General features: G+C 34.7%; 1 protein-coding gene and 1 non-coding gene across 7 annotated transcripts in view; one reads left to right on the top strand and one right to left on the bottom strand.

Annotated features, from left to right (window-relative positions):
- CRPPA (CDP-L-ribitol pyrophosphorylase A) overlaps nucleotides 1–15072 on the top strand; it is a 670733-nt gene that overhangs the window by 285244 nt on the left and 370417 nt on the right. The gene's annotated exons all lie outside the window — the stretch shown is intronic.
- On the bottom strand, nucleotides 3330–3429 carry LOC111559657. The gene has a single exon (XR_002740782.1). It is a non-coding gene; the product is annotated as a small nucleolar RNA U13 (small nucleolar RNA).

Below are 15072 nucleotides of genomic sequence, written 5' to 3'. Positions count from 1 at the left end.
AGTGAATGGTTGAATATATGATGCCTTTTTGCTATGCCCTTTAAAATGAAATATTTTAATATTCATGTTTATATAGCTCACTTAAATCTCTTATGTTTAATATTTAGATTTGTTAGTCTTTGTAAGAAAATAAATCAAAATTTCTGTACAGCTTTTTGCTCATTTAGGGTCCATTTTTTTTACTCATTTACATAAATTAGAGAAGAAAAATATATAAAAGCTGGTTCTTGGTGTTTTGAATAAATTCAAGTGTTGAGTATTGGTTAAATATTTAAGAAATAGTATAATTAAAGCCTCGGTGTCAAAATATTTTATTTTATAAATTGTTATACAATATTTTTCTTAAAAAAGAAAAAAGAAGATATAGGGGGTTTGTGGATGCTCACCTCCACCATTCTAACAAAAGTAGCCATGGATAAACTGTAAATGAATGATTGGCAATGTACCAGTGACACATAGTAAAGACCGAAGGAACCTTGATTTGTTGTGAGGGCCATAGTTTGCTGACCCCTGACATGGAAGGAGGAAAGTGAAGCAAAGTGTTTGTTTGTTTGTTGTAAGTTTATTTATTTTGAGGGAGGGAACGGGGCAGAGAGCAAGAGAGAGAGGGAGAGAGAATCCTAAGCAGGCTCTGTGCTGTCAATGCAGAACCCTGGGTGGGGCTCAAACTTACTGATCATTAGATCATGACCTGAGCCTAAGTCTGGTGCTTAACTGACTGAGCCACCCAGGCACACCAACCAAGAGAAGGTTCTTAATATTTGGTCCATTGATCACTTTTAGGCATTAGCATGCAGAATGTTGTGTACTGGTTTCTTTTTCTTGTGAAATGTTTCATGCCTGTCTTCACTGCCTGAGTGATTGTGCCCCCCAAATATTAAAAAGCATTCTATTTATTAAAAATGGCAAAAGTTTATAAATAAATGTGTCCTGGATTATTCAAACAGATCTCTAGGAGATGCTGAGAAATAGTTAAACCTCATCAAAGTTGCCCATCAATTAGAAAGCCAGTTCCTACAAGATTGAGTAAAAAGGATTGTAGAAGGCGATGGTTTTGAAACTATGCTCTACAGAAAAATCCAACAGATTGCTCACGGGCTTCTGTGGGTGATGAGGGAGTCAGAAAGGAAAGTGTCACTGCTGCTCCTGATCTTCAATGGAGGCAATTCACCTTTGTATTTTATTTCTTTAAGTCTCTGCATATTAATTAATATAAATATAAGAAATGAGATCATACTTCTTGAAAACTAGTTGTGTAATAGTAAGTTAATGAACAATTTACTGTTGTTGTTTTTTCCCTAGCCTGTACAGTATTTCTTTGGATATACTTTATCATGGGCAATAGTTCTGCTTGACACTTTTTTTTTTAACAGAGAATTTAATAATGGCAAAGTAATATCAGTCTTAAATTTAGTCATGTCTGTGGGAAATATGGCTGACCAGACTATGAGTCTGTTAGCCATAATGGTACTTCTTTGTATTTTGTAGCAGGTTTTCTTTCCCTGGAAAAACACTGCACCTATTGAAGGTTAGAATTGTAATTCCAATGTAGAAAATTCTGCCAAGTGTCTACTTTGGGAATATTTAAGTAATATTATTAATTCTTAAGCTGTATAGCAGATTTTAGTCTAGGTAACACAAGAGATGCATTTGTACATTCCTTCATTTATTGATTAATTTTTTTAAGTGCCTACTATATCCTAAGCACCTGGGGTCTGTAGTAAATATAGTCTAGTTGCAAGAGAAAGAAAAAAAGCATTTGATTTTGGTATCACATTTCTCTTTTGAATTAGTATTAATACTATTTACTTGGGGGAAAAGCTCATGATAAATAAAGCAATTTAATTTCTTAAAATGTTATATTTGATGAGGACATTTTTGGATCTGCCGTTTAAACCTTAGAAAATTTCTGGTGTGGATAGGGTGGGTTCAGGGGTGGACACATCAGGTTTTGTTGTCTCTGTTTTGGTGATGTAAAAGAAAATGAGAATGAAGAAGCTTAATGATACCCAAGGGCACTGATCTTACATCAGAGATCTGTTAGACTGCCTGTTTCCTCCTCTCTCTCTTCTTTACCATGCTGCACTCTGCCTCTTCCTCACTTACTACCCCTTAGGGCTTTCTCATGTAAAGTGGGCTACACACACAGAGAATAAATAGGTCCTTTAAAATGTTTAGTTAATATTTTAACTCATGATTCTTACCGTCTACCATTCACCAAAGTACAGCGTAATTTTAAAAAAGAAAATAGATTTTTAAATATTTTCATAATATGTAGACAATTTTATGGAACTAAAAAGTATATTAGAGTCATCAAGTTCCTTTTTTTTCCTTGTGCTTATGTTTTGGTGCTCAAGTTATAATTAGCTCATACCCCTCATTGCTAAAGCATGAAACACAGGTTAATACCGGTAAATACACACTGAAGGCATAATTTGGATACCCTCTGATCTCTTAAAACCTCTTGAATGATTCTAAAATATTCTTGGTTAATTGTTTTTGCCAGTACTTCAAATTTAGTTTTTGTATTTCTCAGGGTATACTCAAGAATGGCTTAACTTTTTCCTTTCACCCCAAGATACCATACCATTGCCAATTGTACCCTTGCATAGCCAAATCCTTTTCCTGAGAAATTAGAGTTATTTAAGCCGACAGTGATTTGTTCTATCTGGAAAATTATTATAGGTGGTAAGTAAGCAGCAGACGTCTAGAAATGATGATCTTGTTTTCACATAAATATCTTCAGCTGTAAAGAGTTCAGTTAGAGAAATATATCAGATATATATGTGAATAGTTGACATAGTTTATGTTCTGTTAACCTTGTTTATTTTTACAGCATGTTGGTTTTATTGTTGTCTTAATATTTACGTTATATCTATTTTTGGTCACTTCAAAAATGAATAAAGCTTATGTTGTAAAATATTTTTCCTACATGGTATTTTCCTGAAGTTTTAATAAAGCATCACTAGTTTAATCAGCACTCAGTACTCATATTTTGTGCAAGATTATAATTGCAAGCATGAATCTTTGATTCTTCATGGTTGTTTGTATATATCATATCATACAGTATGATAATGAGAAAGCAAAATTCATAACTATCTGTACATCTGGCTCAGAATTTTCATTATTAGGTTTATTCTTATTATTTTTGTGTACAAAATGCTTATAGGAAAAAAAAAAGAACCACTACAGCAGTGGATATTCTAATGAAAAACTGAAGAATAGTGTCAGTGGAAGTTGAAGGAAAAAATGAACCTCTTTTTTGAAATAAGATGATTAAAAATTAAATTTTATGTAGTGTTCTTTTTTGTTTTTTGTTTTTTTTTCCATATCAGACAGGTAAAGTGCCAAGGTCATAATAAGGTTTGAGGGAGGCACATATCACACAAAGGTGTGAACACGCAGTCATGCTTAGGACTACAAAAGGATCTAATATTCGTAATCGTATGCTAATAAAAGGAGATTTTCTGTAGCTATCTGTAAACCTCAGTCCTCCTTTGAATATTTAATTTTGAACACCATGTGTCTTCAGTATTGTTACCATTAAAAAGTATGAAGTTAATACCCGTACTTTTTATAAAATAATTCTTAAAGTATAAAAGTGTAATTAAAAGCAAAAGTCTTTTCCTCTACCTATTCCCCTCCCCTCCCATACTTAATCACATCAAAAAGGTTAAAGTATAGATCATTAGAGTTGAGTATTTCAGTTTTCCTTTCTGAAGTAGTATCTCAATCTTGTTTTCTATAATACAGTGCTTCAAGAAATTATCTTAAAGAATTCAAATGGTGCAAATTAGCGATCTCAGAACTCTCAGATGTAGGGAATACTTTTAGAGAGATTAATCTAGACAGAAGTCTTAAGATGTATACATACATACATACATTAATATATAGGTGGGCACCTGGGTAGCTCACTTGGTTAAGCAACCAACTCTTAATTTTGGCTCAGGTCATGATGTCACAGAAGGGAGATTGAGCCCACTGTCAGGCTCATGCTGAGTGTGGAGCCTGTTTGAGATTCTCTCTCTCCCTCTTTCTCTCTCACCCACTCTTGTGCATGCTTGCTCTCTCTCTTTCAAAAAGAAATAGATATAAGTAATGTGCAGATACACACACACACACACACACACACACGTGTATATGTGTGTCAGAGATACATGGTACATCACTTCACAGAGTAATTTTATGGAAGAAAGTAGATATCCTTTGTTTATTGAGGTGGAATGAGAGGAGGGTAGTGGAAAGACATACCTGATATATATGTATTGGGTATTATATATATGTGTGTGTGTGTATGTATATGTGTGTATATGTGTATATAATATAAACATGTATAATTAATACTTTAATATATGTTTTTGTCTATATACATTAATACAATCCTATAACTTTATATGATATACAGCATTAATAAAATGTATGTTTAATATCTTCCCATTACCCTCATTCTCATTCCATTACAGTAGACAATGGATACCTACTTTCTTGTATGAAATCTCTGTGAGGTGCTGATGTTTTATGCATTTGATGCGGTGAAGACACCCTGGAAATAAAATGTTAGTGTCCAATACTAAACTATGAGTTCCTTAAGAATAAAGACCATGTGTTGGTTAGCAATTGTTAGCATTAATTTGTAACCCTGTTTCAGGTTTTACGTATTTGAAGTCAGTCTAGTTGGTAATTGGGTCCTTTTTGAACTTCAGAAAGGATGGAGCATACATATAATCAAAGAAATAAAGTTATTTTGGAAATTCAGATGGAACTGGACTTAATACTCAGGACCCTCACTTATTTTCTGTCTAAACTTGGATGAGATACTTAATCTTTTTTAGATTAATTTTCCTCCTCTATAAAGATAAAAGAATATTCATATCATATGTTTATTCAGTGTATTAAATGAGTTTAAAACAGTTGGTAAAAGGCGTGTAAGATATTTTAGTTCAGATCTCTATAGTTAAATATCTTGAAATGATTCCTTTGCTTTTTAAATAAACTTTCCAATTTATAGTAGATATTTAATACTTAAATTTTATATGTACGTGGTCAAGGTAAATTATGAATTTTATTTGCCGTTTAATGTATTTTTCCATATTAATTGGCTTTAGGTATCACACGGTTACATTTTTTTTTTATCTAAGAAAATAAAATTGAAAGGTTATTGAGAAGTAGGCCCAAAAATGTGCGAGTTTAGGACACACAAAAGGAGCCAATTGAAAAGAAAGCAGTGTGTTTCTCAGCTTTTGTTCCTGGAAGGAAGATAGGAATACTTCCATCTGCCAAGGACATGGCAGGGATAACGGTCCACAAATGCATTAAAAAGGGTACTGTAAGAGTTTTCATGCTTCAGAGATAAACATATAATTATTACCATATACAAGTTAAAAATAGTATGGAAATAGTTTTTCATGGAAGATTAACAACTGAAGCCAGAAATGTTTCTGGTTGCTTGTATGGAAATTGCTTTGTTAGATGATTGTACTCACTGGGTAAGAAGTAGTTAGTAATTTGTGTGACTTGTTACTGTCAAAATCCTGCATGGAGTGACTCTGATTTTAGATAAAGTTGTATATGCTGGTAGAATTATGATTTCGCTTTTGGCTTTTGAATCACAAGCAGATTTTTAGTAGCAAAGAAAAACCTTCCCTCTGGCCTTGTTTGTTGTCAGAGTGTAATGTTCATGCACACTTGCATAAGTGTTCATAACAAGCTTGTAGATCCCAAAAGGAGCTGAAGAATAATTTCTGGTGGTCTTTGTGTAATTGCTGCCAGCTGAGGAAGCAAAATTCCAAATCAGTTGAAGTAACTTTCACAAATAACACTTACCATAATTATAAGGTAAAGCTCAATATATAGTTTATATAATAGAGTCTTACCTCACCACAAAGTAGTCAAAGAACAGTCAAGCAGAGGTCTTCACAGAGGTATATTTTAACCTTTTGCTTGCCACTCTACTTCTTTAGGTTTATTAAAACCTTCTGGCTGTGCATTTGAAATTGTGCCTGTTTAAAACATCCTTGTATGAATTTTCTGTTTTGCTGTGAGCATTTCCAAGAGCACCTCACAATAACGCTAAGAAGGTGATCCTCAAAAGGCAGAAAATGCTACATCTTTGCTTAGGTATATTGGAATAAAGTGGTTGTGAGATCTTGGCCAAGGACAGTTAGTGTTATTTATTTACTTTTCAAATAGTGTGTTCAACTTTGGGGGAAATAAAACTTAAAAACCAGACCCTAAGATGGGATATTAGTAAGTAATCATACTATAGAATTGTTAATTTTCAGAAAAGTTTAGCATAGTATTCACTTAAATATGGAACTTCTCATGATACCTTTGCTTTATGGTTAGATTTAATGTGGGGCAGCTTCTTTTTAACTTTTATTTTTTTCAACATTTATTTATTTTTGAGACAGAGAAAAGTAGTGGGAGAGGGGCCGAGAGAGAGGGAGACACAGAATCCAAAGCAGGCTCCAGGCTCTGAGCTGTCAGCACAGAGCCCGACACGGGGTTCAAACTCACAAAATGTGAGCTCATGACCTGAGCCAAAGTCAGATGCTTAACCAACGAGCCACCCAGGCACCCCAATTTTGTGCAACTTCTTAGAAACATTTCTAGTATTTTGCAAAGGGTAAATTTGTATGTTTGTGGCTAAAATTCAATCATAATTTTTAAAAGCAAGTTGAGAAACGTCAGTATTATGCATATCCTGCCATATACATTTCTGTATCATTTAATCCTATGTTCATTTTTACTTATCTGTTAAAATTATAGAAAGTGTTCTTTAAGATGTTATGCTGTACAGACAGGTTTCGTATATAAGAAATTATTTAACTTGATATCCCTATTTCCACACCTTCCTTTCCCTCATTAAAACATGCTTCTCTACTTTCCCTTTTTTGAGTGCTACTTTCCCATTAAAATGTCTAGAAACTTAGGGGCTCCTGGGTGACTCAGTTAGTTAAGCAACCCACTTTGACTCAGGTCATGATCTCATGGTTTGTGAGTCCTAGCCCTGCATTGGGCTCTTTGCTGACAGCTCAGAACCTGGAGCCTGCTTCAGATTCTGTGTCTGCCTCTCTCTTTGCCCCTCCCCACTCACACTGTCTGTCTGTCTCTCTCTCTCAGAAACAAACATTAAAAAAATTTTTTTAAGAAGTCTACAAAGTTGAATCATTGAGGGAATTCTGGATATGCTTTCTTTGCTATGTATGTAAGACCTGTATAGGTCATGTGCTCAACCTTGTAGTCAAGGTCTTCATATCTAAAAATAATTACTTTCCTTACCTTTCATCCTGTGGCACATTAGCAATAATATCTGGAGACATTTTGAGTTGTCATAACCGAGGGTGTGGTGCTACGGGCAGATAATGAGCCGAGGTTGTGGATGATGATAAACATCATACAAAGCACAGGACAGTCTCCAGTGATCATTACTCAAGCCTAGAGTGACCATCACGTTCAGGTTGAAAACCCCTGCTCTAATTTCTGTTTGATCATTTGTTCTCCAGATGATTCTTTTTAAAATACTACTTATGCTGTGTAAATCACCTGATGAAGCATCTTCAAGGGTGTTGTTATGAGTACATGATCTAAGTTCTGTACCCTGGTTTCAAACTTACTCAATTAATACATCCCATCCCTGCTGCTGTGAGGTCTTCTGTTGCCTTTGTTAGTCAGGGAGTTGACTTAACAGTCCTACTCTGGCATGTATTTGGGCCCCATATCTTCACAACAGCCACCTGCCCTTACCCTGGTGGTGCTGGGGAATTCTTCTACCTGTACTTCTGAACTAACTCATGTCCCAGAAGATATAGTTAACCATTGTACAAAATCATTTCAGTGAGTTTATGTCATTATCTGTATACTACTTATTCACCATTTATTTTCTCATTTCTGTGATTATCTTCAGTTTAAAACATTATTTCTATCAATGAAATCCGTTGTGTAAAAATAATATGGAGCTGGGAATGCAAGCTGGTGCAGCCACTGGAAACCAGTATGGAGGTTCCTCAAAAAACTAAAAATAGAACTACTTTACGACCCAGTAATTGCACAACTAGGTATTTATCCAAGGGATACAGGTGTGCTGTTTCAAAGGGACACATGCACCCAAATGTTTATAGTAGCATTTTCAACAATAGCCAAAGTATGATTGGGGCGCCTGGGTGGCGCAGTCGGTTAAGCGTCCGACTTCAGCCAGGTCACGATCTCGCGGTCCGTGGGTTCGAGCCCCGCGTCGGGCTCTGGGCTGATGGCTCTGAGCCTGCAGCCTGTTTCCGATTCTGTGTCTCCCTCTCTCTCTGCCCCTCCCCCATTCATGCTCTGTCTCTCTCTGTCCCAAAAATAAATAAAAAAAGTTGAAAAAAAAATTAAAAAAAAATAGCCAAAGTATGAAAAGAGCCCAAATATCCATTGAGGAATGAATGGATAAACAAGATGTGGTATACATATACAATGGAGTATTACTCGGCAATCAAAAAGAATGAAATCTTGCCATTTGCAACTATGTGGGTAGAACTGGAGGGTATTATGCTAAGTGAAATTATTAAAGACAAATACCATATGACTTCACTCACATGAGGACTTTAAGAGACAAAACATATGATCATAAGGGAAGGGAAACAAAAATAATATAAAAACAGGGAGGGGGACAAAACAGAAGAGACTCATAAATATGGAGAACAAACAGGAACACTGGAGGGGTTGTGGGAGGGGGGATGGGCTAAATGGGTAAGGGGCATTAAGGAATCTACTCCTGAAATCATTGTTGTACTTTATGCAAACTTATTTGGATATAAATTTAAGAAAGTAATAATATTGAGCATATTCCCTTTGGAAACCAGAAATCGTATCTATTTGAGCAGAATGAGAAGTTTCAGTCTCCTTGATTTCTTGTTAGATTCTTAAGCAGCCTTTGAGGCATTATCAGATAATATTAAGATACAAACCCTTGTATTACTCTTTAACTTTTTGGTATATGTTTCACTATAAAATTCCTTATAGATTATAAATCTTTTTATGACAGAACCTACCTGATAATACATTGCTATGTAACTCACACTTGGATATATAGCACTATGTATATACATAATAGATAGTTATTAACTGTGTGAACAGAGTAACATGGCCAAGTCATCAAAAGTCGTACTGGAAACAAAGTAAACAGAAAGCAGAATCTTAGCCTGGGCAGATTTATAGATTATAAGGACTAAATAGATACATTCATCTTTTTTTGCTGAAATTTTCCTAAAAATGAACTAAAACAACAAAAAACAGGACATATATTCCATTCTGAAAATAGGGAACAACCTCATCCTTAAATCCTAAACTTCTAGGAATATCTTCCAGATGTTATTGAATTTGGACCTAATTTTTAAAACAGGATACAGAGATTCATTACTTATGTCCGATAAATAAAAGTGTTCCTTGGCAGTATACAAAGGAAGAAACTTAGTTCAAGGGAGTTTCCCAATTAATGCAATTTGGCAGAATGAGGCTGGGTCAGTGTTAGGGAGTTGATATCTGCCCTTTGCAAATCCATTTTCCAATTTAGGAATGGGCAGTAGAGGATAGAAGGACTTGCAGTCATGGTGTTTTTTGTTTTGTTTTTGTTTTTAATTTGTTTATTTAATTCTGTTTTAAGGATTAAATAAAACATGTAAGACAGATTCTGCTAGGTGCTTATCTTCTCACTTCAGAACTCAATTTTTGCTGACACAGCAGCATCATTTCTCAACCATGCAGCTTCAGATGGTCTCTGACATAGCCAACGATTTCCTAGAGTCTGTATTTAAAAAGACCCCTTTCTCTCTTGCTTCCTTCTATCTGGAAAATATCTAATATGCATCATTAAAGGAACATAAGTATTTCTTCTGATTTCAAAAAAAAGAATATTCTCTCTTTCCAATAATCAAAATATTATAGCACATCTATTATTTTAACTTTCATTATTATAATTTTTTTATTGCACATAAATCCTTTCAAGAGTTTTATCAGGGCAACTGATCTGGGGGGGGGTATGATTGTCACGCGGTGGGTGCAGTCTCAGATGATCTTGGGTAGAATGTGGACCAGCCTTTTTTTTTTTTTTTTTTAAAGTTCAATAGTTACTTGTTCGATTACATTCCCATTCTTGTCTCAGGTCTTGTGTGAAAGTAGGGCCTCAATAGGGAAACAATGAGTCCTGTGAGTTGGAATGGCAATCTGTCAGAAATGGTGAAACACTGAAAGAGAAATATACGTTCTGGTCCCTGAGATTACATATCAAAGAGGAATGAGAGACACTGGGAGGGAGATGAAATGGACATGTAGAATAGGAAAAGAGACTAAGTTACATCTGGCTTGCAGAGATTTATCAACAACTAAAGCCAGAAATCTAAATTTCATTTCTTAGACATTTTTTTTTCATTCAAAATATGTGCTTCCCTGTACAAATATGTACTAGCACTCACTCTGGGGTAGGCATCATAAGGAAACTGGGAGTGCAGTGCTGAGCCTGGACAGACAAGATTACATGTATCTGGTATCAGCCTAGAGCTTCAGGCCAGGAAAGAATCACATTAATAAATACAAAATTGGAACAGAGACAAGAGCTAAAAAGGAGAGGTCCCATGAGAGCCACGATGGATGGATTTGACCTAAGTAGGCATGTCCAGAAGGACTTTTTTGAGGAAGAGGAACAAAAATGAAAAGGAACTTATTCACCCACTCTGAGATCTGAAGGAAAGTAATGATGGAAGAGAAAGAATTCTGAAGAAAGGATAAGAATGCCTTATGACCGAAGAGAACTTCAACTCAAAAGGCTTAAGAATAGGCTAATGAGGTTAGACTGGAGAGATAAAGGAGGAGCATAATTATAGAGGAGCACCATGTGTGATGTGGCGAGAGGGCTCAAATCATTTTTTCCTAAAAAAAATAATGGGTTTGATTGTACTGATTAAAATTGGATGTATTGCTCAAACTTTGAATCTTTTTCTTTTATGCTTCTATTCTCATGGTTAAGCTACAGTAATTAAAGCAATATATACCAATGTTTATTTATAACCATCCTGCAAGACTGAAAATAATTTGTATATTATGCATTTAGTCATGAAGGAAAACTAATTATTTTCGGATGTCTATGGATTGCTCATTACTATACTTTCTCTTTTTTTTTTTATTCATCTTATCCCTAGTCATAGTGACTTTATTTCTATGACTATCATAATGTTTTGTAAATATACCGTGTGGCATATTCTTAATTCTGTCCATTAGGGGCTCCTACTAACGTGGTGTGTTATTTGGGTCTAATTTGTCTTTCTGCCTTATGACTTTGAATTGGTGTGGATTTTTGATTTTCACTGACTTTTTTTTTTTTTAATTTTCCATTCTATCATTAAGAATTTCCATGTCCTTGATCTTGTGTTCAGGGGATCGAGCCCCATGTTGGGCTCTGCATTGACAGCATGGAGCCTGCTTGGGTATCTCTCTCTCTCTCTCTCTCTCTCTCTCTCTCTCTCTCTCTCTCTCTTTCTCTCTCTTTCTCTCTCTCTCTTTCTTTCTCTCTCTCTCTCTCTCTCAAAATAAATAAACTTAAAAAAGTATTTCCATGTCTTATGTTCTAGCCTAAATCTAGCTTTCTTACCAAGTTACTCTCTTGGCTTTGTTATTTGTCATCTGGTTTCTCTTCTTTATGTTAGAAACCCTTTCTCCCTGATTTATAACTCATGTGAAAAAGTCACAGATTAGCTCTAACCCAAATAAGGGGACTTCTCATTTAAACAATTTAATTTCCCCTAGCCATAGGTTTGCTTCCTTAAAGTTCTCTATATCACTTTGGGAAAAGAACAGAAAATGGCTTTCCTGGCCACTGGTACTGTTTGGGGAGGTTGAGATGAATTTTAGCAAATTTATAAGAATATGTCTGTGTTCTTTTTCCACGTAACACCTGAAAGAAAAACTGACTTCCTTTGTAGCTATGGTTGGAAGAGTTAGGGCAGCCTCAAAAATTGCATAAATTATTTCTGTAACCGAAATCTTGACCAAAATTAACATGGTATTTATTGTTTATCAGTGTAAAAAATGAATCCATTTGCTATAAAATGGCGTAAGTAAAATTTAAATTAGTTTTTTTGTGATTTATTCTTTTTGAACATCCTACAAATGTAGACTCAAATTACTTGGTGTGAGTTCCAGTTACTAAAAGTTATTGTTGATAATTCTGTTTTAATTTAGAAATGTTGGTACTCCATCTGACACTTTTCAAGACTTAATTATGACCATTTTATGGGTTTTAATTTATTTTGCTTTGTTTTTGCCAATGTGATAATTATCTTTTTTATTACATTTCATAATTGGTTATTGCCAATGTTTTGAGAGCTACCAAGTTTTGTGGTTAGGGTCTTTGAAAGTATTAAATTATTTTAAAGTTTTTAAAGGTGGTTATTATTATTATTATTACTATTATTATTATTAATTTTGAGAGACAGAGAGAGGAATAGAGGATGTAAAGCTGGCTTTGTGCTGACAGCAGTGAGCCCGATGTGGGGCTTGAACTCACAAACTGTGAGATCATGACCTGAGCTGAAGTCGGTTGCTAACCCAAGTGAGCCACCTGGGCGCCCTTGAAAATATTAAATTTTATAACTTTTTTTTTTTTACTATTTTACAGGAAAGTGCATATTATTCTGTCGATTGTTCTTAAACCTAACCACTTACTGAACTCTGTTCACAGTTCTTTTATATTTTCAAATGATTACTTTTTTATGTTTAAAAGGATAGATTGTATTTTACTTTCCAGTATTTAACCCTTATATTTCTTATTTTCCCTGTTACATTAGCTAAGAAATCCAGTGCAATGAGGTATATTAGAAGTGATGTCACTTATCCTTGTGTCTCTTTTAAGGGAAATTCGTATGAAAGAGATTCTTCTCCCCACTTGACTTCTTTTTGTTTTCTTTCTCAGGAATAGATGTTGAACAGTACAAATACTAAATGTAATTAAAAGTTCTTCCTGTGTTATTCCCTTCATTTTATAATGTGTTAAATAGCAGATTTTTATATGTTGAAACCAAACTAGAAATCTTAGTGTAAACTCTTCTTTTTCACAGTGTATTGTGGTGAGAGAACATTGTATGCATATTATCACAACTTTTAGTTAACACAATGTATTCACATTATTATTACCGTATAAATGCCATTTACTTCTAATAGCTTGCTTCCCTTATAGAAGATTATTTTTCTTTCGAAATTCCCTGACAACTTAAGACATTGTCATTTTTTTCCAGATTAAGTGCTCGTATGATCTGCTTTAGGCTGTGAGTAAACATCTGTATTGCCAATTCTTTAATGCAGGTAGGGAGTGATGGATCTGTCAGCCTAATGACTCCTTAGAATGTGCTTAATGAATACTTACCTTTAAGATTGGGCCAGGATCTTTTTCTGCTCCGTGAATTTGTTCAATCCCAAATTGAATCAACACAGAATTGTCTTCTCTAGAGCTCTACCTTGGGTCTGTAGTTTTTGTTTCTGGCCTAGTCCTCTCTCTTTCTCTTTCTCAAGAGTTCTCCAAAATTTCTAGTCACATTATAGCATGACCTGTTATTTTCCAGTATTATCATATGTGTATCTGTGTGTGCATGTATGAGGTTCCAAGTGCATTTAACCCCACCATAACCACCAGTACACATTTGCAGGGATTTAAAATGAGGAAGACATGTGCCCTTAGGCTACCACCTTGATCAAGCTTCTCAATGATTTATTAAAAAGGAACCCTTTCACAAATTAGAGTTTTGTTCTTCTGATACATTATTAAGTTATCCATTAGGCAATCTACTTCATAAAATTAAAAAGTAATTGAATTCTTCTTGAAAGGTACACTTAGAATTTATAACACTTTCTTTGAGGGGGGGGCCCCCAAAGAGGTCCACCATTATAATTCTTACTGCTTATAATGAGTAAGCGTAATTACTAGTAATTACTTATAATGAATAATAAGTAACTCTCATTACTTATAATCCCCTCATTGAAAGGTCATCCTGTCTTGGCTGTTATCTTTCTCATATTATCTTCAAATTTGTGGTGATTACTCTCTAGTTGATTCATTGAATTTATTCTTGAACGTAAAAATGATTCTATGGGGCTGCATAAGAGAAAGGAGCTATTTTTAAATGAATTGTATGTTATAGAGATGGCCCCAGAGTAAATGGAAGATAGCCTTGTCTGTTTTGTAACTGGAAGCAAGAAACTGAATAATTACTATGTAACAAAACTGTTTTATGTAACAAAACTGTTTTATGTTTATTCACAGTTTTAAAAGATCAAGTTTTAGTTATAGTTTGGAAGAAAGAAACCACTCTTTTGTGGCTTCCTTCCCTTCCCTTTAGTGAAATAAATTGTATTTTTCATGCCATGTGATATATTCAGTGTTTCAATGCCTCTTGAAAAGAGGTGATTAGCAATTTAATATCATGATAACTGTTAAGTCAAATTAAATTTACAATTTTTATTTTGTTTGTATTAGTTAAAATACTTTGTTAATGTTTGGGTGCTGAAGAAAACCTTTACGTATTTGTCCTTCATTTACCAGCTATTTTTTTTAAGTTTGTTTATTTATTTTAAGTGAGAGAGAGAACATGAAGAGGGAAGGGGCAGAGACAGAAAGGGAGGGAGAGAATCCCAAGCAGGTTCTGCTCTGTGGGGACTGAGGCCAGGCTTGATCCCATGAAGCGTGAGATCATGACCTGTGCTGAAGTCAAGTGTTGGACCCTAAACTGACTGAGACACCCAGATGCCCCTCAAGCTATTTTTATAAAATATAGAGAGTTGTAAGTAAAGCAGTTAAAAGCCTCACACATTCAGTATCCCTTTTAAATCCCTGACCCATGGATTTCTGTAGTTTAGTGTGGTATGGTGACTACTTCTTGTCATGCCTCCTAAGCACCATACAGTTTGGCATACAGTGCGCATTTTAGAGTTCATTATCACCATCACATGACATTTATTGAGTGGCCCTGTAAGTTGGATGAGCTTCTGCTATGCACGTTAAAACAGTTATTTTTTAAAAATATCTTCGGCTCCTAGTGATTGATATGCAGG

This window comes from Felis catus, chromosome A2 (genome assembly GCF_018350175.1).
Source record: "Felis catus isolate Fca126 chromosome A2, F.catus_Fca126_mat1.0, whole genome shotgun sequence".
NCBI classification, from domain to species: Eukaryota; Metazoa; Chordata; class Mammalia; order Carnivora; family Felidae; genus Felis; species Felis catus.
This window is presented reverse-complemented; position numbering and strand designations above follow the sequence as displayed.